Source organism: Sander lucioperca, chromosome 9 (assembly GCF_008315115.2).
Source record: "Sander lucioperca isolate FBNREF2018 chromosome 9, SLUC_FBN_1.2, whole genome shotgun sequence".
Classification (NCBI taxonomy): domain Eukaryota; kingdom Metazoa; phylum Chordata; class Actinopteri; order Perciformes; family Percidae; genus Sander; species Sander lucioperca.
Genome location: NC_050181.1, coordinates 33,438,451 through 33,465,861, shown reverse-complemented (window position 1 = coordinate 33,465,861; position 27,411 = coordinate 33,438,451). Strand labels below are relative to the sequence as shown.

The 27,411-nt window shown below is 41.1% G+C and overlaps 1 protein-coding gene and 1 long non-coding RNA gene across 3 annotated transcripts in view; one reads left to right on the top strand and one right to left on the bottom strand.

Moving 5' to 3' along the window:
• kirrel1b (kirre like nephrin family adhesion molecule 1b) overlaps positions 1-27,411 on the bottom strand; it is a 103,270-nt gene that overhangs the window by 48,549 nt on the left and 27,310 nt on the right. The window lies entirely within an intron of this gene.
• LOC118495818 lies at positions 9,025-10,822 on the top strand. The gene is made up of 3 exons (XR_004898264.1): positions 9,025-9,035; positions 10,709-10,714; positions 10,772-10,822. It is a non-coding gene; the product is annotated as an uncharacterized LOC118495818 (long non-coding RNA).

Here is a 27,411-nt window from a genome sequence, read left to right as displayed (position 1 = left end):
TTTCCTCTCCCATGTGCTAACCCCTTCTCTCTTTAATCCCTTTCCTTCCTCACTTTCCTTTCATCCCTCATTTTCTCTTTCATTTCTATCTCGCTAACCTTTCCAGGTTTACCCCATTTCTGTCTCTTTTCCCCTCTCTTTCTTTGTTTCTTTACTTCTCTCTTCTTGTCTAACTTTGTCTAACTTTCTTTCTTTCTTTCCTTGTCTTTTTCAACATAGCAAGTTTTCTGTCTTTTAAAATCTCTTGCTCTCTCTCTTGACCATTTCTGTTTCTCTTCCTCTCCTCTCTCCATCTTCTCTCTTTCCTTACGTCTCTATAGTTCTCCAGCATCTCTTGTCCTCTTTATATAGATCTCTCTCCATATCTTTGAGAATTTCTTTCATCCTGTGTTTCTTTTTTGTATCATCTCACTTCTTCCCTTCCTCTCCCTCTGTCTTTCCCTGTCTCTGCAGCTCTTTCTCTCTGTCTCTCTTCCCTGCCTCCTCCTCCTTTCTTTCCTCCTCTCCATCCTTGCTGCCCTGCACCATTACCCTGAGGGATGATGTTAGGTATATCATATCATCCTCTCTCTCCCGCTCATTGCGTAATGACCCAGTGGTACAATAGACAGAGCTTCACAATAACAGCCTCAGTGTCCAAACATATTATCCTTAATGTCTTTAATATCTTTTATTCACGCTGTCCTCTTTTTCCCCCATCACACTGAGCCTAATTAAACATCTATACAATTGCTATATAACTAGCCCTTTATCAACTGCACTTAACATTTAAGTGTGAAGTATTCACAACTTTTCAAAGACGTTTCGACGAGTATTAATATTTGGTGGAAAACATTGACTCTCTTAGGGTTTTCACACATATAGTTAGTTTGCTCTGGTCCAAATCAGTTGATGAGTTTGTAATCTTGGAGCATTTTCCCCTTGATTCGGTTTCGTTTCACTAAGAGAAAAATCCAAGCGCACCAAAAAGCATCACTACAAACCTCGCAAGAACATTTACTCCGCTTATTGGCCAGATGTGTCTGAGCATGTTTGGTCCACTTCTGATGTGCACCCGAGTGATATTGCTGCATTCACACCTGCCCCAAAGAAAAGCACCAAGGGGTAAAACCAACTCTAGTGCGATTCAACCAAACTAAGGGCGTTTTCACTCCTATAGTTTCTTTGCTTTGGTCTGAATCAGTTGATGAGTTTGTAAACTTGGAGCGATTTACCCTTGGTTTGGTTTGGTTTCACACCTGGAAAAATCCAAGCGTACTAAAATGTGTTATTACAAATCACGCAAGAACTTTCACTCCTGTTATTGGTCGGCTGTGTCTTGGGCGGGAGTAAGAATGTAAGAAAAAATACAGGAAGAAGGTCCTGTGTTCTGGACTAGTGCATATTTCTTGCATCTTCATGGTCAAACCAGCTCATTTAATTTCAATAATCATTCATTGTTTCGCGAGCGACATTGCTATGTGTGCTCTGGTCACTTCACTCTGCTTGTGCTTCATTCTTATCTCTTGCTGGATGAGGCTGACAGAATGCTGAACCCACAGATCCAAAAAATTGTCGACCAACAGCACTCAGTTTGTCTGTCTTCAACTTTAGCGGCTGATGGCGAGCTTCACTGCTGTCTATTTCTGTGAGAAAAACACATCTGACTACAGGAGACATTAGCTCAGATTGGAGGAGTATATATATATATATATATATATATATATATATATATATATACATATATATAGTTGGTGCGGTTCATGGTCGGATTACATTCTCACCACAAACGAACCACTCCAGAGTTCGATTGAAAGTGCACCGAGACCACTTCATCAAGCAGGTCTCGGTACCTTTGTTTAGTCCGCTTTTGATGCGCACCGAGTGAGATTGCCGTGTTCTCACCTGCCTAAACGAACCGCACCAGCGGGGCAAACAACTCTAGTGCGATTTGAACGAACTAAACGAGGTTGGTGTGAAAGATCCCCTAAGAATAGATGAGCTATAAACTCAAACAGATGCAGGTTACCTCCTGAGGGACTAGCAAAGCTTAACAGTGAGCATGATTTTGATTGACAGTTAAGTGGTATATTTACAGTCTAAGTAGACAGGAGTTTACTCATACGTGTATGCAGGCAATTAACCAAGTAGGTAACTTCCAGGTTTGAACCCTCCCTCATATTGCTCATGAGCAACACACACCGGCTGCATTTCATTGTGTTGCATCATTTGATACACGGCCTGACTCACATAACAAACATAAATGACAATGATGTGAGATAATCTATATTTAGTTATGTTGTGAGTATGGGTTGATTATCTGGTACTGACTATGCAAGGCTGTTTGTCTTGATGTAGGTAAATGTCACTTGCGTTGTGTTAATTATCATTTTTTATCTTATTATTAGTTAGTTATGCTTACTTAGATACAAGGAACATATCATCGCTGTCAGGCAGAAACCTTGTATCTCCAAATTTCGTCAATGCTATTGGTCACCCTTTATGTCTGTCTGTGGATTTTACAAACCATATATCATATTTAATCAGTGACATGGAGATTTCATCTGACTTCGTCTGAGGTAAATAGCACGATAAAATGTTTTCAACGTAGCCTGACAGTTTTGGACATACAAGGTTTTCCCCCTGATGGCGGCGATATGTGTCACAGGGCCTCAAGTATGGGGACCTGCTTAACATGCTAACATTTGTTAATTAGTACTAAACACAACGTACAATGAACACTGATGGGAATGTCATTATTCTTGCAGGTATTTGGTCATAAATCAAAGTATTGAACATTTTGACACGCTGATGGTAGATGAAAAGTCAGGGAATCACCAAAGTCATTGAGATTCATCCTCTGGGGATCATAAATATCTGTACCAAATTTTGTCCCAATCCATGCAGTAGATGTTGAGATACTTCAGTGGATAGGTGAAAGGTTTGACCTGCTAGTGGAATAAATATCTTTATCAAATTGAATGGCAATCCATCCACTAGTTGGCGAAGCATATCACTGTCAACCTTTTAATGTCTGAACAGAAGTCCATGGCTATCTACTAGTTGGCGAAACATTTCACTCAAAGCCAAAACGATCAAGGTAAAAGTCAGGGGTCGTTTGTAGAAAGACATGAATGTCTGAACAGAAGTTCATTGCAATCCAATATTTGATGAGATAGTTCAGTCTGGACCAAAGAGGTGGACCCACTAATCAACTTTTTGAAGGCTGGAGCCACACAACAGATAATGGTCACAAATCACAATGATGCAGCAGTGGTGTGCCAATCCCGATGTGCTGCTTTTCCTGAGTGATGACGCCCGTCAATAAATCAGGACAGTGGTGCATTCTGACTTGGTGGCGCACATTAACTGGCAATGTTCTTGCCCTTTAGTGTCTGTCTTTGCTGTTATTGACAGAAGTGAAACTTATCAGGTAGCTTCACATTTTCCAAGCAATTCAGAAGCTTTTGTTTGGCTCGAGGATCAGAAAGAAAGAATGTACAAACTGGTATTCCCAGAAACAATTACAATACTGCTCACTCAAATCAGACATAAAAAGTCAGTAAAAAATATTATTTCTGGACTTCAAAGTGGGACTTCTTGTTATCTTATCAGACAGTCCGATTATTCATTGAGTAATGACTAATTCCTGTTGCCTTAAACTTCAAAACCTCTAATGGGGCCATCAAAGGCCAAATACAATATCCTGCAAGCAAACCATTCCTATGTAGAAATGAAAGGACAGTTTGTGAGGTTTGTAACCCTAAACTGCACTCCTCCACACCCTGAAGCCTTCATCCTCCTAACCTCCGCCCCCAAAAACTGCCACGCTGACCCTCTCAGTGTATTCATGTCCCAGCTCTGCCTTCGGGCTACAGCTCGCTCCCATTTCAACTGCCGCACACCACTCTCTCCACCACGCTGTGTGTGTGTGTGTGTGTGTGTGTGTGTGTGTGTGTGTGTGTGTGTGTGTGTTTTGTCCGTGTTTACACGCATGCCTGCATACATATCTGTCATTGTTGTGTTGTGTATGCTGTGTGCATATATTTGCCATTTCTGAAAAGGCAGCAAAGGGCAAAGTGTGGACAGGAGAGTAAAAAAAAGAAAAGGTGTTTGCATGAGAGATTGAAAAGAGAGTGAAAGTGTGTGTGTGTGTGTGTGTGTGTATGTGTGTGTGTGTGTGTGTGTGTGTGTGTGTGTGTGAGAGTGAGAGTGAGTGGGACAGAGGGAAGGGGGAGGGAGAGAGGGGGCGAGAAAGAATAAACCACAGAAAAGAGAAAGGGAAGAAAAAGCGAGGATGGAGAGACACAGTAAGACCAGTATTTGGAGAAATAAAGAAAGGCTCCTCTGTCGCTAGGTTTCACTTCAAGCTTTTTTGTGACATTTCTTGGCTAACTATTGGACTGGACTGGATTGAATGGAAGTGGGGAGGGTCATTACACTAAAATTAGTCTCACATTGCCAGACCTTCCTCCATAGCGCTGCGGAGGGAGGAGGGTCTGGCCAGTCCACACAGCATTCCAGGATGGAAGAAAAACGTGCTCTGGTTTATTGGCATTTCTTTAAACCAATTACAATCATCACGGGCGGCGCTAAGCTCCGGACGGAGCAACGGTGCCTCTGCAAGCCTTGGGAAGGAACTTGTTTTGGTGGAACGTGTGTACATTCAAAAGTAGTTTTAGTCGTGCAACAGAAAACTCAGATAGCTGTCTGGATTTACCCTGCAGAGATCTGAGGAGCAGTTAACTATAGTCCTCATAAATCCACCAGAGTTTGTGCCAACACAAAAAAAAGAGGAAGGTATATAGACCACACTAAAATCATCCCAACAAACCTCATCAGCACTCCAAAAAATAAGTGAATAAATGTGTTTGTTGATAAAGCATTTTCTGAAAAACTGCAGGCTCAGGTTCTGTAACAGTGCACAAGTGGTCAGTTCGAAGAGGCTTACATTAACTTACATTAATGCCATTATCAAGCATGAAATATCATGTTGACTCAAACATGTGTCAGCTGTGAAATAAAGCATTTTCCATTCTTAATAGACATTCTTTAACAGTTAAAATGCTTCTTCTTTTTTTTACATACTGTATAACATATTTTCATGTTTTCAACTAATACAAAAATACCAAATTTCTTTTTAAATACTACATTTCAAAATGTTTAAAATTAACTAACAGTTGGGTAGAAACAGATTTTGGCCTCTTTCAAGCAGGCAACAGCACTGTGTACAAAACGCAGCACCCTCACTTATTTCAATGAGATGACTGCTTGGATGCAGCGGGGGTTCAGACGCAAAAGGCTCCAGCAAAAAACACACAAGGGGGACCTGAAATTTTTTTAAACCAAGCTTAATGTTTGCTAGAACACATGCGTTATGTCATCCAGAAAGGTGCACTTTTGGCCAATAAATATGTTCAAGTTTCCTGGGAGATGACTTTATAACTTGAACACTATATTTCTAGTATTAGAACGGCAGCTAGATTGTTACGATATCACAAGATCACGCGAGAATCGCGGGATCACATATCACAGGAAAATCCATCTTGTCAGGCTTTAAATAATGCATTTATGTCTGAACTACCAGCTTACTGAACCAATCAGCGTCCGGTGAGGGGCTGCTGGCAGCTACGGGCGTGGTTTAGGTGTGTGTGACGGCCGAGACTGTTCGTTAGGACAGATGGTTCTTGCAATCAACAGCCAGGTATTTTTTTGAAAGTGCCTGCCCTTTTCCAAACATTTTCCATTTTCGCGGATAGTTCTGTGTAACAAACCATCTGGCTCGTCAGGTTAGTATTTCTGTGTACTTCAAGAGAAATAAAAAAGATTGTTGCTGTGATTGCATTCAAATGTTTTGCTGCCATTTGCGACAAGAGATAATTTCCTCTTGTGTTCATTTTAATGTTTTACTTAGTACAAACACCATACCTGTGATCCAGGTATGAACATGCAAGAGCTTTGTGGGACACATTTATGTGCTATAATTTGCTATTTGAATGTTTCTGCTGTATTTGTCTTCCTTATGGGAAGACATTAACGGTCCCTTAAGGTCTGCAGTGGGTTAAACAGTATAGAGAAGCTAGACACACACAAAGTAACTACAGAAAAGTAATCTGACTTCTGTGTCACATTACAAAGCCATGTGTCCCTGCAGTCATTTAACTAAGGTCAGTATACAGCGACCTGTTTGTTTCTGATGTATCATTCCTGTGGGATGATATGTTTACTGCTGCCTTGTTTATTTTGATGTTTTGGGGAATATCATCCATGTACCATTTATGCTCCCGAAGCATACTGCATTAAACTGACAAGAGACAAACACGAGAGCAGACAGAGAGACAGAGAAGGACTGAGCGAGACAAACACAGAGAGACAGACACCAGGATCATAACGTTGTCACTGTGTGTCCCGGCTCGCTCAGTGCTTGCTGTAAACAGTGGCTTAGTGATTTCCCAGTGTACCTCTCTCCACCAAACTCTGCTTTTTTTCCCCCTAACAAACACTTTCAGCAGAACTGAGGACCAGCGGGATGCCGACCGCAGAGGAGATGCTAAGCAAACTGAGCAGTTATTGGAAATCACACACACACACACACACACACATACAAGCTCATCCTGGGGCAATTACTAACGTGTAGATGCAGAAACACACACTCATACACACAGACACTGTGTGCTTAAAGTTACGAAGACAACTGCATGCATGATTCACAAGCACACACATACAAACACTAAAGCAGGGACAATTACCAACACACACACACACACATATTGCACAAATACCTGCAGAGTTGAATGTACAATCAAAAAACAAATATTATATATATATATATATATATATATATATATATATATATATATATATATAACAAATATAATTAATTACACTCCCAAAATCACTCCAAGACTGCACGTCTGGATATAAATGCAGAGATTTTCCTTTGCCTACACACACACACATAGTCTACAGCGCACACATACAAAGACTTTACTAACATGTAAGACATGTTGACATTGCTGCTACACAAAAATGTAAGGATCACATCTGATCCTATCGCTACTCTGTCTCTGTCTGTCTGTCTGTCTGTCTGTCTCTTTCTCCATTAACCACTTTAGTTTGGGGCTACAAATCAAAATAATCCCTAGTTTTTGACTACATCTGTGATGTTACCGACCTTTAAGGGATGAACCGATCCAACTTTTTCTCTCCTGATACCTCAACTCAGGGTATTTCCTGATACAATACCATAGCTCTATTTTTCCTAAATTACAATCTGTGTGGAATTGGAATCATTTTTATGCTAAGAAACATGTGTAAAGGGATTGCTGTGGCATTAAAAACTGAGTCAGCGGCCCACCAATGACTGGCCCACCAATGATGATGAATGTCAATGATAGTGGAAACACAAAATAGTATAATGGCATTGATATAGAAACTGAATTGGATGTGGATAGGTGACTTCATGGTCGATACCGGCCCAACTAAACGGTCAGAATATTATTATTTTTTTTAATTAAACAAGGAAAATGAAACAAATGTATGCCCTCTACTCTTTCTTTTATTGTTTGTTACAGTAACATGTAGTGCTAGTCTAATTTTACAAATACATGTACTGTATCTATGAAGGTCCACATGCTGTTTTTTACACATACTATATGGCATTAAAAGTCTTGATTTGATACATTATTTAATCACTAGGTAATTTTGACACCTTTCACCAATCAAAACAAACGTCATACCTGCGACCCACACACAAGCATCCAAAAGACTTGTATGACTCACAAATTTGTTTTTCATTCATTTTCATTTCATGTCATTTGGTAAACGTGACGCTGCCACTATTTGTGATCTGCGTCTAAGCAGTGCTCACAAGTTGCTTTTTGGAAATGGGCCCCTGGTTCGCAGATTATTTATTGTCACACACCTACGCACATATAAAGAAATGCACCCTCGTACAGAACGACGTTGAAGTCCTACTGAAGTTCAGCTTCGGAAAAGAGAACGCGGCCTAATCATCACCACGTTGCAACCATCCTGACTATGCTGCCGTTGACTTCAAACAACTGGGTTGTGTCAGTTTGACTCCGGGAAACATGCAGGAGAGACGCACACAAACACTGTGTGCACATGCTCGCAAACGCACACAAAAACAAACACACACAGACACACACACACACACACACACACACACACACACACTTGCAGCAATCCCTCCCCTCGCTTCCTATCTGCCTCTCCCTGCAGCTCTCTCTGAGTCGCTCTAATTGACTTCTGCTTTCTTACATTTCATTTCATCTCTTATTTCAGTTTTATTTCCCCCTTTTTTTACGATCCCCTCTGTCTTCCATTATTTATCCCTGTCTCTTTCTTTCTCTGATTTCGTTCCATCTGGTCTTGGTGATGTTTAATTCACCTCTTCATTTGGGGGGGGCTGGTGCTGTGCGCTGTTAATTGATTTTTAAGAGTGGTAAGTACACACACACACACACACACACACACACACACACACACACACACACACAGATGCCCTCCCCTCCCTCCGCTGTTTGAGCACACTGTACATGTCTGCTGGCATTAACATCACCAAATGAGCACAGAGTGAAAAAGCATGTGAGAAGAGGAGAGCAATGTGTTTGTGTGTATGTGTGTTTTTTGGTGCATGTGAGAGGGTTGAGTATGCGTATGAGTGAGCAGGTCAATACTGTGAATGTTGCATTCGATAAAAATTAGACCAAGTGCATGGACGAATGTGTGTGTGTGTGTGTGTGTGTGTGTGTGTGTATGTGTGTGTGTGTGTGTGTGTGTGTGTGTGTGTGTGTGTGTGTGTGTGTGTGTGTGTGTGTGTGTGTGTGTGTGTGTGTGTGTGTGTTCTATTTTTGTGAGGATCCACTGGAGACGTTGTGGGTGAGGACGGTTTTGGAAAGTGAGGACAGTCCTCACTATAAAGGTTGTTTGGGGGCTTAGACTTGGTTTTAGGGTTATGAATCAAATTGGTGTCAGATTAAGGTTTGTGTAAGGAGTAGGCATTTAGTTGGATGATTAAAGTCTGGGTTAAGGTTATGTCGATAACAATCATTACAAGTTTATAAGTACAAGGTGTGCATGTGTGTTATATGCAGGCACGCAGTGGAACGTAAACCTGTCAAAAATCTATTTATCTATTATATATCAAGTAAACTTGAACCTATTGTTTTATTTAAACTCTTAAGGTATGTCAACATGCTTGATTGTAAGGTGTTTTATGGGCAAAATATATACAGTATTTATTATTTAACCAAAATGATTTCTTTGTCACGACTACTGACTGGAATGAATGGTTAGGGCCACTTGAGTATACAAACACTGACTAACCCAGAACCTCTTTCTTCACCAGATATTCGCTAGGTTTGTCTTTTGTCTTCACAGTGGGTTTCTCAGAGCTTAAATGTGTCCTAAAAATCAAAACTATAAGCAAAAAGAGAGTAAAACATCTCTGTAGCGTTAGTTAGGTGAAATTATTCTGTGTGTTCATTGTGAGCAACCCCCCTTTACATTAGATGTATTAAAGTATTTCAATAATAAAATATATTGATTGGGAGAGCTTTAAAGTAAACTCAAATTGACTCACATTATTTTTATTTTAAGATCTAGTCTAAATCCAAAGGTTCCAGAGACATTAAATAGGTCATTTTAGAAACAAGAAAATATGCATAAAATAATAGAAACAAGAATTTAGAATTATCTCCGTTTGATGTATAGAGGCAGTCGTTAAAAAATTGTGTCGTGTTTGAATATTTCACTAAAAGTGAGCAATGAAGCACTGGAATGGGTACATGTACAGAATATTCATATGATTTAGTGGAATCGTGTGGAAAAGATGTTTTACTAAGTTTTAGTAGATGGGGCTAAAGCCAACTGTGTGTGTCAATGTGTGACATCAAAGAGAACTCATACATATAAGTGCTTACAGTATGTGAGCAAGTGAGTGACTTACAAGTAAATGTCTGCAAGTATCTATGTGTGTGTGTGTGTGTGTGTGTGTGTGTGTGTGTGTGTGTGTGTGTGTGTGTGTGTGTGTGTGTGTGTTCTCTGCATTCCCAGACAATGCTGCAACTACATCATTAGCCACATCCTCTGACTCTAACCTGGCCGTCGGATCAGAGGAACGGAATTAAGTCAGGAGCAGATTAGTCCAAATAACGACCTCGCTCAGCAATGGCTGTGTGATTTCCCCTTCAATAAGAATTGGTGATGTGAACTCCACTGAGGCAGAGGAGATGAAATTCGGCTGTGAAGTGAAACGGTGTGGAGAGAAATAACCTCACTGTAGCCCTGTGAACAAGAGCACAAAAAAACTCCGCTGCAGACAGGGAGAAGGATACTTTTATCTTAATAATGAAGTGAAAAATCCGAGCTTCTGCTGCCACGCGAATTACATGTTCATACGGTTTAATCTAATTGTTAATAAGTTACAGTGGTAATGTGTGAATTTTTTATGGAGTTACTGCAGTAATGCAGCATGTACAAGAGCATGGGCTTCCTTCCAAGAAGTAGAAAAGCTGAATGTAAATGTCAAGTTTTATGCTCGCGCGAGGCGAGAAAGAAAAGTCTGCAGGTTAAGATACGATACGATACAACTTTATTGTCAGTTCACACCGAAAAGAAGAAATAACAGGAAAATACACACAGAGCTAGACAACAAGTACACATATAGTACAAATATGAAGACATATCAACAGCCATGTCTAAGAAACATGTTTCATGATATCCTCGGATCCAGATCCTAATTAGCAGGAAAATGATTTTTGTACAGGATAGACTGATGTATAAAAGAGTTATTAAGCCTGTTGTATCTAAACAAAGGGACTCTATATTGCCTGAAAAAGTTGGTATTCATAATTTTAAACATGCATGGAGTCAGAGTCAATTCTTTGTGAGATATTCTGTGTAAACCGTGACCTACCAGTGAAAAAGAAACATGTAGTGCCAGTATAGTGCTCCAGTGTGGCTGCAGTCAGTGCAATGCAAAGTGCAATCCTGGTGTTCCATCTTGAAAATAAAAGCCACGAAATATCGCTTGCACTATCCAACATGAGAGCGCGATAACAACTTGCCAAACAGAAATCAGTTCTTGAAAGTCTGTGTGGAAATTTATTTTCTTCAACGCGACTCATGGAAACTTTTGAAAAATTTCATTTGAAAAAATTCATTTCAAATTCCCGTCTCCTCCCACAGCGACTGCCTGACATTTTTCTTGACGTTCCTGCACGTCATATTGCAAGATGTTAACAGAGCGGCATTGAGGGGGTGTGAAAGCTTGCCAAAGCAGTGCGTTGGAGGCCCTTTTTTGTCAGAACTTCAGAGCAGCAGCATTCAACATTCATCATTTCTTTTCTCTGATGTGAGTGCAAGATACCTCAGCTACTACAGACTTTGAAGATCTGATCTTGCTATTGCAAAGAATGTCAAATATGAAAAATGGCCTTTCAGGTCTTTATGTGCTAATTTGGACTCTGTCACATACAGTATGTTTTAGATATGGCATGGAGTTATAGTTTAGGGAATCCCTGTATTCCCTGCCTAATGTGTAATTTAAGAGCAATGTGTTAAAGCAGTAATGGAGAGTTTGAATCTATCATCATAGATAGATTCATCCTATTTTTTTTTCATTGTTACAGAAAGTTGAAATAATAATCTAGCTTGTTAAACAAAGTTATAAAGAGACAAATTAGCACTTTAGACTATTTTCTTTTTGAAAAAAACTAAAGATTTGTGTGTTTTCTGTTAATCTAGTGGCCTAAGGTGCTGAGAGCTCAGTTCTGTGCAATTACTGTACTGCATTTTCCAGAGATCATCTGTCAGTCAATCAGTGTTGCGGTACAGTGACTACCTGCATCGCGATTCTATCAGGGGACTCATGGTTTCCAAGCATTTGTCTCGAGGAGAGCCGGACTCTCTTTGCCCTGATAATTAGGCTGAGTTAAGTTTGTCTTTTGAAAAATACATTTTTAAAAGTAATCTTAGTGAAATTTGCTGCGAGGGCAGAATTAAGGTAATAGGTTGGATCGCTGCTCTATATGGTAACTGTCTTTCTTTTACTCTCTCTCTCTCTATCACTGCAGCAGTAGTGAGGAAAAGCACAGACACTCTCAGAGCATGCATTTCCTGTGGATGAAGTTTTATTTTCTGTTAGGGACTGTAAAGTGTTAAGGGGCCACCGGAGGAGTTTTGTGGCATCTAACCTAAAAAGACATGACCCTCCCCTCATCAGTAATAATTTTCCTATGACCCTCCAAAACGATTTGAAAAAAATGAATGACCCTCCCCTCATGTGCAAGTTTGCACTTAGCAAAGAAGTACAGACACTATTTGATTTTTACAGCCATGACATACAGGAGTTAACCTCTGCATTCTCATCTTACACATCCCACTCCTCTGTTATGGTGTGGTGGCCATTTCAGTAGATTTACTCACTAATATTGTTGTGGAAACACGATAAGCATGGAAACTAAATGCACACTTCATGCATTACTGCATTACTTCAAATACTAAGTTACTCCTCTAGTAAACTAGTATTCATATGAAATAAAACAATAAAACACTGAGACCATTCAGCAAAGGACGCTGGGATATAACCAATTCAACACTGGTTGCTATGGACTTGTCACTATCGTCATTGTATATTTTAGCACATAGGTAAAGCTGCCGAAGCTGAACATTATATTCCAAAACACATATGTTTATTTTTAAAGTTTTTAAGTTACATTGTAACAATTTAACAATTCGCCCTTATGAAATCCAATCGCGGCACGGCTGTTTTGGAACGCAATAGACAGACGCTTAAATTCAACTAAAATGTAACAGTGAACAATCAGTGTTGGACCTACAGTCTGTTGAGATGCCTCTCCAAACGCAGAAACCAAGCGCAGTCACAAGAAAAAAGATCCGCATTTTGCCGTAATCCAATGACACAAAAAAAAGTAATCCACAGTGATCAGTAGATCCACAAAAAGGTAAATGATACGGTGTATCCAGCAAGGCCGATATGAGCGTCACATACGAGGCCTCTCCACTTTGCTGTTTAAACAAAGTGGAATAAACGTATAAAAGTCCAAATCTACACAAAACCCGCAATCAATTAGTAAGCTGACATCACATGTATATAGATGGCATTTAGGAAACCTTTATTGCAAGGTTGGCACGGTAAGATGTCCAGTCTAGTGCAACAGTAACTTTCGTTTTTTTGCGTCCTGCTGCTCCCATCGTCAGCCAGGTAATATTTTTTTTTTACTAAAGCAGTATATGAAATCAGATGTATTACCTATCACCACTTAGTTGTTTTGTGTTATTTAAGATATTTATTTAATATCTGGTCATGCCAGATGTAATTATTCCACTAATTTTTTAAACAATGCAATTACCCGTTTGAGCCACCAGGGGAGCAGTGCTTCTCCTGCCCCCCCAGCCATCTCCACGTATGCGGTCAGACCATCTGCTAGGGGGCCGAGACTGAGAGCTATATGGATAAATATGCACCAAACAAGCCACTTTGAAATTTTGCTCTTTTCATGAATAAAAAAGTTGGGTGAACCCACCACCCAGACTAAAAAATGTTGGATGACCCTCACCTCAGCAAAATATAAAAAGACATGACCCTCCCCTATTTTCCTCCGGTGGTCCATTCCATAAATACCGAACGGTCCCTTAATGAAATTTGAGTCTTTAGTTGGTGGCACCTTTTCTCTCCGGCTATCACTGCTTGCGCTATTCTCGCATTGCCAGACCTTACTCCACAGCGCAGCGGAGGAGGGTCTGGCTAGTCCACACAGCATTACGGGATGGGAGAAAAATGTGCTCTGGTTTATTGGCATTTCTTTAAACCAATCACAATTGTCTTGGGCGGCGCTAGAGGATGGAGCAACGGTGCCGCTGCAAAATAGCCTCGGGAAGGAACTTGTTTTGGTGGAACATGTGTACATTCAAAAGTTGTTTTAGTCGTGCAACCGAAAACTCAGATTGGACAGATAGTCTAGCTAGCTGTCTGGATTTACCCTGCAGAGATCTGAGGAGCAGTTAACCATAGTCCTCATAAATCCACCGGAGTTTAGAATGAAAAGACAGTGGAAGGTGACAGAAATCTGGCGGAATCTCCGGCGGCACTTCAACAGTCCACCATCAACCAAGTTTTTAGGGCCCAAAAAACCCATATTCACCAGTGACAGATGATCACGTGAGCGCACATTACAAAAATACTATGTGAATAAACAAACTCAACATATCAAGGCATTAACAGACAGAGACTTTGAAGGCTTTTCCAAAGACTTTGTGACTCCTAAATTGGGATGCAGCATGAGTTTCCTCAGTGCCAGCATCCATTAGACATTTCAGCATTTCTTATTTTGAAGCATTTCCACACTGGCTGCAACATTAGGCTGCTACTTGAGATCTTGTTCTATATATTCAAAACAAACAAACAGAGGATGCATCAATTCCTGTGCTGCAGATGATTTCCCTGCAAAAGACCGACACTACCAAACACTGAGAGCTTACAACAGCAAATATACCAGCCCTCATGAACTGTGTTTCTCTCATAAATCCCTGCTGTCCAGGCAAAACCAATGTTTGGGACCAAACAAGATGATCACAAGGTGTTCAATAGAGCAACCAAGGACACAAACAGACAAATACAGCAAGTGACTGTCTGTCTGTCTTTTTGTTTGTCTCTCTGCTGTCTGCTTCGATTTGTATCCAGCTGTGGATCACTGCGTCTATCTCTGTTATTCCCTTTCCCTCCGTCACTCTTTTTCCGCTCATCGTTTTTTTCAGTCTGTAGGCGTGTCTGTCGGTCTTTGTCAATCACTCCCTGCTGCTGCTGCTGCTGTGTGTGTGTGTGTGTGTGTGTGTGTGTGTGATTCAAACTAATCTCCCACTGTCTTCATCTCTCTATCTTTGTGCCCTCTCCAGCTCATGTCTCTCCTCTCTTATCTTTGTCCGTCTCGCTGTCAGTCTGTCTGTTTCAATCCATCTATTTATCTGTTTATCTCGATCTGTTTTGGCTCATTTTTTTCTCTTCGAGGTTGTGCTGATGCGTTTCACATGCACAGACACATGAACACACACACACACACACACACACACACACACACACACACCAGCCTGCCTTCCTGCTCTGGGCTCCACGGGGATATGTAAGTGGGACAAGGGGGAGACAAACTGATCAAACTTCAATCTAGGCTTTTCACTCTTTCCTGCCCCCCCACTCAAACTGCTGACACACACATACACACACATCCTCCTCCTCCTGTTTTTCCTCCCCTCCTTCTTTCCTTCCTCGACACTCTCTCCTTTCCCCAGACCCAGCAGCCTGTTTGGCAGGGTCGGCTTGTTTCAAACAAACACACACACACACACACACACAACCCATGGTACACATGTGCACAAACAAACACACTGAAAGAGAGAGGGGGAAAAAACTTAAAAACATACACAAACAAGCGCACACACAAATAGACACACACACGATAAAAATTGCATTACACACAAACACACAGCCATCTAAAATTGCTAATTGGCTTGTTGACAGTGAAATATTTAAAAAGAACCATGAATAATATAAAGAGACATCGATTGTATATTTGCTGTGTGAATAAAACATGAACGCCCCGTGTTTCTTCTGTCTCCTGCGTGCGTCAACCCCCTCTCCCTGTCTCGCAATCAAATTGAATTCAGTTCAATAAAGCTTTACTGGCATTATGTTTGATCAAATAACAACATATATATATATATATATACAGAGTGAAGAAAATAATAAACAAACAAAAAAAGTATTGCTATGGAGTGAGACAAGTGACAACATAGTTTCTCTCTCTCAGCTCCCATATTCCCTCAACCCGTCCAACCCGACCTTCCGCTTCCGGGATTGCTCCGGTGCTGCCGGAAATTCCGCCGGATGTCCCTCATTTTAGCCCGGATGTCCGTTACCTTCCTCTTTCTTTGTGTCGGAATTTAAACTCTGGTGGATTTATGAGGACTATGGTTAACTGCTCCTCAGATCTCTGCAGGGTAAATCCAGACAGCTAACTAGACTATCTGTCCAATCTGAGTTTTCTGTTGCACGACTAAAACAACTTTTGAACGTACACATGTTCCACCAAAACAAGTTTGCAGCGGCACTGTGGCTCTGGCTTAGCACCGGCCAAGACGATTGTGATTGGTTTAAAGAAATGACAATAAACCAGAGCACGTTTATCTCCCATCCCAGAATGCTGTGTGGACTAGCCAGACCCTCCTCTGCAGCGCTGTGGAGGAGGGTCTGGCAAAGCAAGACTACTGTGTCACTGTCTCTTAACACTTTCACACATTTTCAGACCTCACTCCAGCTCTGTCTCTCTCTTGCTTTCTGTCTTTCTCTCAACACACCCTCTCCATTTTTCTTTCACTCTGTCTATCAAACTCCTGTATGGAGCCTGGCTGATGTCACAAGGTTTTTGATTGCTGTTTTCAAACTAATAACTCATGGCCACAAGTTGGTGTTTCAGTGTTGATGTTTTTCCATTTCTCACATAATATCTTTAGGGGCACACATACCACGCATATAAGTTGTTAAGGACAGCAACAACAGTGTTCTTCCAGTGTAGTGACGGTAGTTTAGGGAAGGTCTTTTTCCTGCTTGAATATGATAATTCTCTTGTGCACAAACAAGTCTATAAAGAAATGGTTTTCCCAGTTTGATGAAGAACTTGAGTGGCCTGCACACTGACTTCAGCCCCTCCAACACCTTTGGGATGAACTTGTAAGTCGCGCAACATCAATACCCGAGCTTACTAACCCCCAATTTCCACCGGCTGCAGAACGTCTGCGGATTGACTCCGGAACGGTGGCGGAGTCAATAGGTTTCCATTAAAGTCAATGTGTGTATTTTCACTTACTGCAGAACGGCTACGTTCCGACTCCAGCACAGCTCCGGCGATCCGCAGCCCTCTGCAGCAATTCAGCACAGGGCAGATAGTGCGGGACAGGAAGTCGAGCACAGAAGCAAAATAAAACATCCGGTTAATTTTCAAAATAAAATACACCGTACTCACGGCAGATCTTCCCTGCACTACACCTTGAAAACACAGCACAGAGTTGTTTCCCCTCTACTCCTCTGGATGGAAACAAACTGTTGTTGGTTTTGTGGTTCTATTCTACGTGAATTTGCGAGATCTCGTGGGTCCTTGTGACTACAGCTGTCAGTCATGGCCGCAGCCGTACCGCAACAAATCCGGACCTGGTGGGTATTGAAGGACGGCGGAGCACGGAGCCGACACACAGCAGAGCCGTTCCGCAGCCGATCCGCAGCCATTCTGCAGTTGGTGGAATTTCAGGGTTGCTCTTGTCGTTCAATGGAGGCAAATATCTGCAGCCAGGTTCCAAAATCTAGTAGAAAGCAAAATATTGTCATAGTGCCCATATTTTAATCCACACCATGACCTTTCCCTTACCTTAACCAAACCTTAAACATAGTGTTGTCATACAACTGATTTATTCTTAAACAGTGATTTGTAACGGTTTGGAAGGCACAGACAAATGATGTCGTCCTGCCGATAGGGTGTCAGATCAGAAAACTCTTCTATGTGTCATTCTAAGAGGCACGGACAAGCAGCGTTTTTTTTTTTCTTTTCGGAACTTGTTTCTGACATTTAACAATACTGTTTAGTGCTGTGTTCTATAAATTCATTGGCACAGATGATTCATTCGGGAGCATGAATTGGTCATTTGTGCACCCAATCCAATTAAGATAGCACAAAGTCACAAGTTTGTCAGAGGGCTTTCCAATCTGTACAGCATACAACAGGCTCTGTCCGTAGACCCTCGATTGAAATAAGGAAAAACAAAAAACATGAAAACTCTCACACGCTCTCTTTGCCTTCTTTTTTTCTCATCTTCTCCTCCTTCTCTCTGTCTCTCTCTTTTCAATCTCTCTCCTAAGAACTACTTCGCTGTTTCTATGTTTTCCTTCTCTCCCTCCCTCTCTCTTCCTCTCCCTCCCTCATTTCTTTTTAATTAGCTGGTAGCCTGAGGTCAACCTCTGATCCTCTGCATTAGCACACACAAACACACACTCACACTTACACGCACACACGTATAAATACACTTTTTGTTTGTGTGTTGTGTGTTATGACAAGCAGGACTGATTTCCTCGACTCTATTCCAACAGCAGATACATGTACTGATGTTTAAACTCCCATGATGCCGAGCATGAACATGACATGAAGTATGTGTGTGTGTGTGTGTGTGTGTGTGTGTGTGTGTGTGTGTGTGTGTGTGTGTGTGTGTGTGTGTATTAAGATTCTGAAACATTTGAGTGTCTGTAAGCTGTGTTTGTGTGTATAAGAGTAACATGGGTCTGTGTGCACAAGTGTGTTCCATATGATTATTGACGTGTGAGTGTGTGCATTCTGTCTGGTGTGTGTGTGTGTGTGTGTGTGTGTGTGTGTGTGTGTGTGTGTAGACTGCAGCCCCCCCAGAGGTTCTTGTGACATGCAACATTAGCAGTGACACAGAAACGATGCATCAGTTCCATTTCTTGTGGTGCGTGCACGCGCACACACACACACACACACACACACACACACACACAAACCACCTCCTCCTCTTCAAGAAAGGACTTCTCTTCCAATTTGATGAATTTTTCATTTTGATTTTTTGACTCTAAAATCATCAGTGAGAAAAATTGTGTTTTTGTGAGCGAGTGCTGCTGGGAGGAGGGAAAGAAGAGCGATCTCTGTGGAGTTGGACTCTCGCTTTTTCAAGGCAGCTCTTTGCTCCCACATGGGGAGCCGTTGGACGAGTGCAATCAGTGGTGGGGAGTAACGGAATACATGTACCGGCGTTACGTATTCAGAATACAAATTATGAGTAACTGTATTCAGTTACAGTTACAATTTAAATAGTTAGAATACAGTTACATTGTTGAAATCAATGGATTACATGACGATACTTCTCTGTTTCACGAGTTGATTCACTCTCTGGATAAATTAAGGCCAGAAGCCCCAATATGAAAACGAAAAAAAATGAGCTATTTGCGTGATCACTGATAGAGGTAGAGATGGAGCCGGAACCAGCACAACAGAGCCAGGGCAGGAATGCGTTTCTATCTTGGAAATTCAGACTGCATTTCACATGAAAGAAAGAACGGGGAGAACGAAATATAACTGTGCAGTGCAACCTCTGCTTGCCAGCAACCAACCTCCTTTCAGCGTCTAAATTACCAACCTGAAGAAGCATCTTAAAGTAAGTTCTTTTTTTTAATTAGCCAAGGGTAGTCGTCTGCTTTAGTTTTACCTTGCTATGTTATAGTCAACCCGTTCTCATTCCGAACTTGTAAAATAAGGATGTTTGGACAGTGGCTGTCAGTGGCTGCAGCGTCTGATGCGACGAAAAAGGCGTCTTTCAGCGTGTTTGTGTAATGCACCGGGGAGAGCAGCAGTTAGATAGGATTTAGCGAGTAGTATGTAAGGGCAAATTTCCGCATAAGGAGGTCGATTGGGGTGGTGGATGGGTCAAACACAGGACTTACACCCAGGAGAGCGGGGTTCACGTCCCACTTGTCACGCTTGCTATAGTCGCTTTTTTCTTTCCTCCCGCGTGTCACAGAACCATACACCCACCCACGACCCTTTCCTAAACCCAACCGTCCCGTAGTTCCCGCGTGTCACAGAACCGTAAGCCCACCTATGACCTTTTCCTTAACATAACTGCGTCAAAAGGGACGGCAATAGTCCCGACCAAGCGCGTTTACTTAAAGCGCTAAAGGGACGGCGCTAAAGGGACGGCGCTAAAGGGACGGCAATAGTCCCAACCAAGCGTGTTTACTTAAAGCGCTAAAGGAGACTTTTAGCGTCAACAAGAACGACAAAGGCACCTGACCAAGGGTCCATATTTTACGAGATGAGTGTGAGAATGTGTTGGTTATAGTTGACGTGCGACTTTACATTCTAGCCCCAGAGCCGTTGAAAGACTGACTGGCCCCGTTTGACATGCTAGCTAGCGTTAGCTAAAATTAGCTCATGGTAGCTTAGACTGCAGTTAGATTTTTGTAGTATGCAGTTCGGGACTACAAATACAAAAATCTATCCACTTGTTTAGGTACACATTCAGCCAGTTGGAACAGAAGAACACACCAGAATAGGCCTGTTTAGTAAGCTGTATGTGATGGCCGCATTCCTACACTTATAAAATGCAATTCAATGTGGAAGTAATCCAAGTATTCAGAATATGTTACTCAGATTGAGTAACATAACGGAATACGTTACAAATTACATTTTTGGGCATGTATTCTGTATTCTGTACGGAATACGTTTTGAAAGTATCCTTCCCAACACTGAGTGCAATGTATGTGCACTTCACATTCTGAGTGTGTCTGTGTCTCTATCTGTGTGCGTGCATGTGCTTTTTTTGTCTGTTTGTGAACCTAAACTGTACACGCTCGTGCTTCTGTGTCTGCATATCAGTAAACACATTTATGTCTGTCTGTGTGTGCAAGTTTCTGTGTGTTCAAGTGTGTGGGTGTGTTTCTGAGACAGGGCAGAAGGTTTTTCATTAGACAAAGTATGAGGGAGGTGGAGGAAGATGCCAAGGATGGAGGGAGAAGATCCTAGTCACAGGACTATCAGCAGGGAAGCAGCACCTCGGACCATCCATACACATACACACACTCATACAGTGCACACACATTCACTGTACAAACACACACACAATAGACAAGACATAAGTGCTTAAAGACAAGCTTTGCAGAAGCGTGTGTCCACACGAGACAGAGAAAACATGGAAAATGTTCCATATTATACACTGAGTCTTTTGTTTGAGAGTGTAATTTACTTTAACCAGCTGCTTATGTTCAAATGTTGATTTGAACTGAAAATAACTCATTGTTTCGTGCTGACTTGAAAGTTATTCTGGTTTTCAGTGTTGGAAGAAGTATTTTGATCTTTTACGGATAAAGATGAAGTAAAAGCAAGTACACTAACTGTAACTATGTAGTTGAGTATCAAAAGTAAGAGTACTTATGTCAGAGGGAGGTAAGTATTTTAGTGTTTAATTATCGATTTATTAAAGATCCACAGTTTTTGAACACTAGCGGAGCTCTCAAGCTTTTCTTTAATAAGTAGGTCATAATGTGTGAATCTTGTGCTCGAGCGAAACCATGAGTAAAGGGGTGATGTTGTCTGGCATTGCCAGTCCTTCCTCCACAGTGCTGCTAGTCCACACAGCATTCTGGGATGGGAGAAAAACGATCTCTGGTTTATTGGAATTTCTTTAAACCAATCACAATTGTCTTGGGCTGTGCCACGGTGCCTCTGCAAAATAGCCTCGGGAAGGAACTTGTTTTGGTGGAACGTGTACGTTCAAAACATTTTTTAGTCGTGCAACAGAACACTCAGATTGGACAGATAGTCTAGCTAGCTGTCTGGATTTACCCTGCAGAGATCTGAGGAGCAGTTAACCATAATCCTCATAAATCCACCGGAGTTTAGAATGCCAACACAAAGAAAGCGGAAGATGAGGGACATCTGGCCGAAAAGAGGGACATCCGGCAGAATTTACGGCGACACCGGAGCAATCCTGGAAGTGGTGACGTGACAATGAGGGCAGTAATGCACACTGGTAATAGGTGGTAAAAAGGTGCCTTTAAAAGTAACAGTACGAAAATGACACAGGGTATCTTCCCTGTGTGAGTAGCTAGTTTAGTTGGCAATTTGTTGAGCAGATATGGTGATGCATCAGCTTTTATAAGCTTGCCATGCGTGTTAAGTAAGCCAAGGGTACATGTAGTGGATAAAAAAATACACTCTCTCTAAAATGTAGTGAAGTAAACTTTTGTCTTTTAGTGGGACAAAATGCAATAATAAGTACATTTCTTGTCAATTGTAAGCTAATTAACAACTTTTGCATTAGATATTATAGGACATTCTCCACTGTGTATTTTCTTATTTGCACTAATGAAAACTATGTGAAAAAATACTAAAGGAAAATCCTACTCTAAAAAGTAATCAGAGAAAGACTGTAGACCTGAAAGAGTGAAATGTTAAGTTATACTACTGATCACTGCATACTGACAGCAAGTGTGCTCACATGTACTTGTATCTCTTTATCTCATTTCACAAAACCCTCTTTTCCCCCCAACGCTCAAACAAACCTGTTCCAGTGTTTACCCACAAACCCTTTTACATACAGCACACACACTCACACACACACACACACACACACACACACACACACACACACACTCCTCAATATGAAACACTCAACGATAAGAATCACGAATAGATCACTTCCTCTTGCGGCCTGAATGAGCGTCACGCTCAGAAACATCAGAATAAAGGCATGTTTTGTTCTTTTTCTTTTTCCAACAAAACACACACACACACACACACACACACACACACACACATACACACTCACAAAATCAACTGTTCTCATCCTCTGGGGAGACAACATCATCCACTGTGTTACAGTGCCTTTCAGTATACATTTAGACACATTGTTCATTTGACTGCCTGGTGGTTAGTGCCATGTTATCTGTAGATTTCAGTTTTTATTTTATTTTATTTTTACTTTTCTGCCTGGAGGGGAATTTAAGACCATCAACCTCTTTAACTGTTGATATTAGCCATAACTTTCTATAAACTATAAAAAAAAATCTTCTACACACTATATATTATGTATATGTAAAGCCCCTTTCCCACTGGCCAAAAAACACACTAATAGTACGTGTCCATATATGCATTATTGTCTATGCTTATATGCTTCCCAGCATTGCAAGCTAGTGGGCTTTCCACCAGTTTCTCTTCACTGACCACTGACAAGCAAAGAAGACCTCCTACAACTACCATGGCTGCAGCTGATGGGACGAATGCGTCACGTGGGGCTGGCTGCTCCCTAATTGAACATGTAATTGAACTAAAAAAACATGTTTCTGAAAACAGTTGCTGAATCTGTCTTTATTTCAGATTGACAAAGGTCAGTTTAAAAGTTTTTCGACAGCTTTTGAGAGGCAGCGAGCCGAGCCTGCTGCTCTTCATTTGGAGCATGCGACTCAACGCCCTGCTACTCCAAAGTCCCCGTGATGCTACCAGAATTTATTGCACTGCTGCTCCCATAGAAATGTATAGGAAGCGGGGACATGATGCTGACAATGGACACACACCATAACACCCACTAACATTTGGCCTTTGTCTTCAGTGGGAAAGGTTACAATCGGCATGCATACCCGGGACAAATGACTCTGCAGTAGTCACAGGTATTTATTGGCTCCAGAGCCGATCAGCAGTGATGGAGACATGACACCGTGTGGACACGCTAATTTTTGTCCCTTTTCCGGCCAGATGCTATGACGCGCGTCGCCTCTGTCTGTAACTTCTGTCATCTCGTCCACAAATTCAGTCCGTATCCGTCCGAAGCAGAGCACGGACATCGTTCCTATATAATTAGTCGGCACCGAGTTTGAAAGCGAGACTGAATAAGTAACAAATAACTGCTGTAACATTTTGACTGGCCTCCATGCTGATTTCTACTGTTTACTAACCCTGTTTTCCAGCGCGTTCGTAACATGGAACATGACACATGACACACCAGAAAAAAAAGAAAGGCAATGGCAAAGGAGTCTATCGGCTATTTATAGCGGGTATTATATTCTGTGTTATGCTCGTTCCAACACTTTACTGAAGCTCTGTGATGCACATATTGAGTGAAATATTCAATGCAGTGTTTTTATGGCTGCACTGTTACTGTCAGATGCAAATATTGCTGCTGCCTTGTGCGTCATGTATTCACATTTCCACAAAATCTAAGCTGACATAGTTAGTATCCTTGGAAACGTTGGGATCTCCAGTACAATTTGAAATAATTGTGAGTCTATTAAAGTTTATAAACATGGACCCACTTGCGAATCCAACAAGTCAAAATCCTAATTTAAAAAAATTATTATAACTATATAACTATTAGCTATAGCTAATGAATGTTATGAAACTAGACAGTGTACGAGTCGAGCATGATGATATACATTAGGAAATAAACTGCAACCATAGTAGTACAATCACCACATAAGAAAACTGTGAACTTACCCTTAAACTGATGGCCATTGATTTGGGAGAAAGTCATTTATGTAAAATGTTTCATGCATGATCCACTGTGTTCAATCACTTTGTCAAACAAAGGTAATTTTGTGCAATAAGAATGAGTCCCATTTGTTTTAAGTGGATATTTGTTTTGCAATCAAACTCTTCATATATTCTCAATAAAACTCTATTCTCAATCAAACTCTTCATATATTCTCAATAAAACTCTATTCTCAATCAAACTCTTCATATATTCTCAAGGTGCAGCTGCTTTTATGGATGAACTGATCGGCGCCGATCCCCTTTTTAAGGGGTCTGGGTATCGGCCAAATGTCACCAATCTACCAGTATGTCGAATACAGTTTTGGCTCCAATAACGTAATGTGTCTAAAGCTACCACTGAACCCAAAGGAGTCAAAATTGACTTTTGCGATAAGCATTTCTGCATACAAATCTTTTCAACATTGTCTGCCCTTGTGGGAGGTTGTGTTGGAACTAGGCATGGTTGGGTAACGTTTAATAAAGCTTTAGAAAGGAGAATGGCCCAGGAAAGGATGATTGCCTTTACATCTTTTTAACAATCAACTTTTAGCAACTTGGGAGGAGCTGCGTGGTTTGAAATAATATCAAAGCATGTAATTAAAATAAGGGAAGCCTTTTCCATGTGGACACACAGAGGACAGTGAATGCAGCATCAGCTCTTATCTTCAGCTCAGTGCTATTCATAAGGTCTGCATCGGTTAAAAAAAAAAGTCGAAATCCTAATTTAAAAAAATAAACTATTATAGCTAATGAATGTTATGAAACTAGACAGTGTACGAGTCGAGCATGATGATATACATTAGGAAATAAAGTGTTATTGTAAGTGGACAGCTACATTATCAGGCTGTTCTCATGAACCATACGTTCATATAGCTGCGAAAAGTTAAGCACTGTAATTCGTAAGCATTCCACATGTAATTTTTGCTGTATGCATCACAATCACTGCTGATGTATGAGAATGCGGCTGGCTGTGTATAGGGAGGTGGTCCGGTTGATGGGTAGGTCATAAAACACAGGACTTGCAAGCCAGTTAGCAGAGTTTGCTTCCCGGGAAAAACAAAAGACTTTCATCCAGGAAATGCATGTTCCTTTAGAGTGTTTTAATTCAAACCACAATCTTTTTCCTAAACTTAACTAGTCATTTTGGTGCCTAATCTTAACTTTTGTCGCCGCATAATACTCACTTTTTGTCGCCCAGATGTAACCTTAATGTCTGCTGAAATGACCGGCAGCTTGCGGCGCTCTGTACCCTGCTCAAAGTCACCTTTCATTGGGTTAACTGAGTGTTAGTTTTGTAAGAAATCATAGGTATTGGTGTGCATACTACCGCTGCTCGGCGTCATAGAGCTCAAAGCCTGCCACTCTAGCCAGCGCCACGTGACCAGCCGGCGTTTGCTTAGTTTCGTAGGATATCATACATATTGGTGTCATACGGACCCGATCATGAGAATGTGTTGACATTATAGGGTGAAGTTTTAGTCACGTAATACAACATGAGAAAATATAAATTCTATTTACTTCTTTGGGTGAAACAAACCCCTTCCTCTCATACTCGGCTTCGACCAGTTAGCTCTAAATGCAAAAAAAAAATGTGTTACAACCAGGATCACTGCGTCCACGGCATTCGTTCAAGGCTTGCCCAAGTCTTATACTGACTCATTGGCCAGAATCCTACGAGGAAATTGTTACTGGGCTACAGCAATGGAAAAACATTCACTTTCTCTTTTCCTCCCGAGCAGGAACAGCTATAGTATCAGTGCAGCTACAAGGCGATGTTATGGGTTTGCTGAAAAACGGCATTTTGATTCAAGGTTAGAGCACCAGCTGACGCAGGGAAATATATCGCAGGGTAAAATGTTTTCACTTTGAAGCAGTGGACGAGAAATGAACAAATGGGCTCTTGTAAGATTTATAAACAGTTATTTATTTAATGGAGAAACAACCAATCACCACATAAGAAAACTGTGAACTTACCCTTAAACTGATGGCCATTGATTTGGGAGAAAGTCATTTATGTAAAATGTTTCATGCATGATCCACTGTGTTCAATCACTTTGTCAAACAAAGGTAATTTGTTTTAAGTGGATATTTGTTTTGCAATCAAACTCTTCATATATTCTCAATCAAACTCTTCATATATTCTCAATCAAACTCTATTCTCAATCAAACTCTTCATATATTCTCAAGGTGCAGCTGCTTTTATGGATGAACTGATCGGCGCCGATACTGACCTTTTTAAGGGGTCTGGGTATCGGCCAAATGTCACCAATCTACCAGTATGTCGAATACAGTTTTGGCTCCAATAACGTAATGTGTCTAAAGCTACCACTGAAACCAAAGGAGTCAAAATTGACTTTTGCGATTAGCTAGCATTTCTGCATACAGATCTTTTCAACATTGTCTGCCCTTGTGGGAGGTTGTTTTGAAACTAGGCATGGTTGGGTAACATTTGATCACGTTTAATAAAGCTTTAGAAAGGAGAATGGCCCAAGAAAGGACGACTGCCTTTACATCTTTTTAACAATCAACTTTAAGCAACTTGGGAGGAGCTGCGTGGTTTGAAAAGATGTCGAAGCATGTAATTAAAATGAGGGAAGCCTTTTCCATGTGGACACACAGAGGACAGTGAATGCAGCATCAGCTCTTAGCTTGGTCTATCACGGCAGCTCAGTGCTGTTTGTAAGGTCTGCATCTGTTCACAACACCAGTAATCCTACAGCACCAACTGTGTGTGTTACATGTATTAGAGCAGGAGTCTTCAAGGTTTTTTAGTCCAAGGACCACTTAGCTGAAAGAGAGGCGGTGTATATTGTATAAAACTGAGCTCCATATTAAACTGGGTGGATGGACTAATACGTATACATTATTTATACATCATGTTTTAATGTTAAACATACATGTGGAAGGCACAGGGTTTCATATTAATGTGTGTTTTCGGAAATTTACATTTTTGAAAAAGAAAAACGTTAAAAACATTTGCAAACAATAATTTGGCGGCCCCCCTGGAGGAACTCTGAGGACCCCCTAAGGGTTGCGGACCCCCTGTTGAAGACCCCTGTATTAGAGTACAAAGAAAGTGGTGGCGTGTTTGTTGCTTTGAGGTTGATTCACTGTAGTGACGCAATGATATCATAAAGCTAAACTACAACATTTTCTCAAGCCAAAAACTCTTTCTCCACTTTCAGTTAAGAAGTATGGTCACACAGCCTCACCTTAGCTTATATGTATTTATTTGAATTAGTTCCACACAGATTTACATTTTACATTTTGGTAAAAAGAGCACTGGCATTGGATCGGTACTCTGCATCAG